Source organism: Dasypus novemcinctus, chromosome 5, assembly GCF_030445035.2.
Source record: "Dasypus novemcinctus isolate mDasNov1 chromosome 5, mDasNov1.1.hap2, whole genome shotgun sequence".
Taxonomy (NCBI): Eukaryota; Metazoa; Chordata; class Mammalia; order Cingulata; family Dasypodidae; genus Dasypus; species Dasypus novemcinctus.
Genome location: NC_080677.1, coordinates 26,780,476 through 26,784,635, shown reverse-complemented (window position 1 = coordinate 26,784,635; position 4,160 = coordinate 26,780,476).

Below are 4,160 nucleotides of genomic sequence, written 5' to 3'. Positions count from 1 at the left end.
AATATCCTCTAGGTTCATCCATGTTGTCATATGCATCCCGATCTCATTTCTTCTTACAGCTGAATAATATTCCATTGCATTCATTCATCGGTTGATGGGCACTTGGGCTGGTTCCATATTTTAGCAATTGTGAATAATGCTGCTATGAACATCAGTGTGAAAATGTCAGTTCATGTCCTTGCTTTCAGTTCTTCTGAATATATTCCTAGTAACGGAATTGCTGGATCATACAATATTCAGGTTTTTTGTTTTGTTTGTGTTGTATGTGGGGATTGAATTTGGGACCTCAAACATGGGAAGCTGGCACTCAACCACTAAGACACATTGGCTCCCCTGAGTTGGTTTTGTCATTTGGTTTGCTTGTTTTTTGTTTTTTTCTAGAAGGCATCGGAAACTGAACCTGGGATCTCTCATGTGGTAGGTGGGCACCCAAATGCTTGAGCCACATCTGCTTCCCATGAGGTTTTTTCTTGTTTTCAGTATTTGCATTTTTTTAAGAGGTACTAGGGATTGAACCCAGAACCTTGTATATAGGAAGCAGTTGCTCAACCACATGAGCTACATCTGCTCCTGTCACATGAGGTTTTACTATGCTGTCCAGTCCCATGTTATATTTTTCAGCTTTCCTTCAAGTAATACACGTGACCTTAGACCTTCCCTGTCAACCACAGTCATACGCATGTAATAGCACAAATATTATGTTGTGCTTTCACCTGCTACAAATGCTATGTTGTGCTTTCACCTGTTCTATTCATTCCCAAAGATTAACAAGCAACCTTTTTACCAATTCTGCATAGGTTAACCCTCAGCTTTCCATTCTCTAACCTCATTCTATTTTCTGGTGACATTTCTAGTTATTAACTCCATGAGTTTACACAATATATTTAGTTCATAATATCACAATCATACAGTATTTGTGCTAGCTAAGGGTTTGTCAATTTTGTTGATCTTCTCAAAGAACCAACTTTTGGATTTGTTGATTCTTTTTTTTCCCCTCAATTTCATTTCTTTCTGCTCTGATCATTACTATTTCTTTTCTTTGGCTTGGTTTCAGATTAGTTTGCTGTTCTTTTTCTAGTTCCTCCATGTGTGCAGTGAGATCTTCAATTTTAGTTCTTTCTTCTTTAATGTAAGCTTTGAGGGCTATAAATTTCCCTCCTAGCACTGCTTTTGCAGTGTCCCATAGATTTTGATATGTTGTGTTCTCATTTTCATTCATCTTAAGATATTTGCTGAATTCTCTTGCAATTCTTTCTTTAACCCACTGTTCATTTAAGAGTATATTGTTACTCCCCATATATTTGTGACTTTTCTCTTTTTCTGTCCATTATTGATTTCCAGCTTCATTCTGTTATGATCAGAGGAAGTGTTTTGTATAATTTCAATCTTTTTAAATTTCTTGAGACTGGTCTTATGACCCAACATATAGTCATTCTCTCTTGGAGAAGGACACATGGGCATTTGAAAAGAATGTATATCCTGCTGTTTTGGGGCGCAATGTTCTATAGATGTCTATTAGGTCTAGTTCATTTATCATATTATTCAACCCCTCTGTTTCTTTATTCTCTGTCCAGATGTTCTATCAATACTGAGAGTAGTGTATTGAAGTCTCCAACTATTATTGTAGAGACATCTATTTTTCCCTTCAGCTTTGCCAGTGGGTGCCTCATATATCTTGGAGCACTCAGGTTAGGCACATAACTATTTAGAATAGTTATTTCTTCTTGGTGAACTGCTCTTTTTATTAATATATAATGATGTTCATCCCTTATAGCAGTTTTGCTTCTAAAATCTATTTTCTCCAATGATAGTATTGCTACTCCAGCTCTTTTTTTGGATACTATTTGCATGGGATATCTTTTTCCAACCTTTCATTTTTAACCTGGTTGTGTCCTTACATCTGAGGTGAGTCTCTTATAGACAGCATAAGAGGTCATACTTTTTTATCCATTCTGTAAGTCTATGTCATTTGATTGGGGAGTTTAAATCATTAACATTCAATGTTATTAATAAAGGCATTACTTACTTCAACCATTTGTCCGTTGGTTTTCTGTTCTCATATTATACTATTATATATGTTTTTACCCTTTAATTTACCTTTCCTAAAAATCTTCATTTCTGTATCCTTCTCCAAGTCTCTCACTCTTGTTTTTTCCTTTCGGGTTGTAGCACTACCTTTAGTATCTCCATAATCTTTTGGTAACATATTCTATCAGTTTTTGTTTGTCTGTGAAGACTTTGAACTCACCCTCATTTCTGAAGGACAGTTTTGCTGGATACAGAATTCTTGACTGGCAGTTTTTCTCTTTCAGTACCTTAAATACACCATACCACTTTCTTCTTTCCTCAGTGGTTTCTGATGTGAGGTCAGCACTTAATCTTATTGAGGTTTCCTTATATGTGATGCTTTACTTTTCTCTTGCTGCTTTCAGAATCCTCTTTTTATCTCTCATGTTTGTCATTCTGAATAGTAGGTGTCTCAGGGTAGGTCTATTGGGATTTTTTCTGGTTTGCGTGTGTTATCATTCTTGGATAGTGATATCTACGTCTTTCAAAAGGGATGGGAAGTTTTTAGTAATTATTTCCTCTACTCTTCTTTCTGCTCCTTTTCCATTCCCTTCTCCTTCTGGGACACCGATACTGTATATGTTTGTGCATTTCCCATTGTCTCTCAATTCCCTGAGACCCTGTCTCATTTTTTATATTCTCTTCTCTTTCTGCTGTCCTGACTTTACCAGTTCAGATGATCTATCCTTGAAATCACTAGTTCTGTCTTTGAGCTATTCAAATCTGCCCTTATGTGCCTCTAATGAATTTTTAATCTCATTCATTTTGTCTTTCATTCTCATAAGCTCTGTTATTTTCCTTTGCAGACTTTCAAATTGTTCTTTATACTCACCCAGTGTCTTCCTAATATCCTTTATCTCTTTAATCATATTTTCTTTCAATTCTTTGAAATGATTTAGGAGAGTTGTGTGATTACCATCAATTGTCTTAATCCAGTATCTCTTCAGTATATTTGTTTTGTTCCTTTGGCTGGCCCATCTCTTCCTGTTTCTTAGCATAGCTTGTAATTTTTTGCTAATATCTAGTCATTTGAATATGTTGGTGAATTTATTCTGATGGCCAATTTCTCTTTCTTGCCTATTTTTTTTTCACAGCTTTCCTTTGATATTTGGTTCAACTTATTCTAAATCTATATAATTGCACAGTTTAGGTTATCACAATCAATCCAGGGACTCACTAATGCAGGGCAGATTTTCTCCTAGGAGTTAGGATACAGAGAGCCCTAAAAGCAGTTTGTCCATGCAATTTCCAGATCAGTCAGCAGATGGTGCTTATCAGTGCACTTTTCCACAAGGAGGAAATTTCCATTTTCCTGTATTTTGATCTGGCCAGAGACAAGATTCAAAGTGGATTCTTCTCACTTAATTCACTGAAGAAGAGTCCCCCAACTTCCCCTCCCTTTTCCCTTGTAGTACCTGATAGGGAGGAAGATATCTGTTCCCCTCTCAGCTGCAGTATGCCAGGGGTCTTACCCCAGCTTAATATCTTGAGGGGGAGGGAGCCTTTCCCAGCCATTGCAGATGTTTGGTGATTCATGTTTGTTGTTTCAGGTTCTAATTCTCTCTGTCCCTCACCCTGCTGTCCTGTCCCTGCTGACAGGTTTTGGCTCTTTCCCTGTTGTTTTGTGAGAGAGTTGAGCCCTGCCTACCTAGTCTGACATCTTCCCACAGTTCCTGGCCAAGACCAGTGAAGAAGATGATCCAATGATGAGCCCTTGATACTGATGACTATGTTTGTGAGCCTGTGTGCCTGAAATTTCAACTAGGCCTAGAGCTACAGGGTACCTAAGTGTTACCTCCTGAGAGCCTCCATGTTGCTCAAATGTGGCCACTATTTAAGCCAAACTCAGCATGTAAATGCATTACCTTCCTCCCAGCATAGGATTTGACTCCCAGGGATGAGCCTACCTGGTGCTAAGGGATTAGTACCAATCACCAGTTGGTGATGCAACTATAAAGCAATATTGAATAAAAAGGGGAAATGGTAAAGACAAATGAGTTTATATGGCTAAGAGACTTCAGAAAGAATTGGGAGGTCATTAGAGGGGTCAAGCTTACACACATCTCAGCTGGATCCCAGAGACAGCCAAAGTA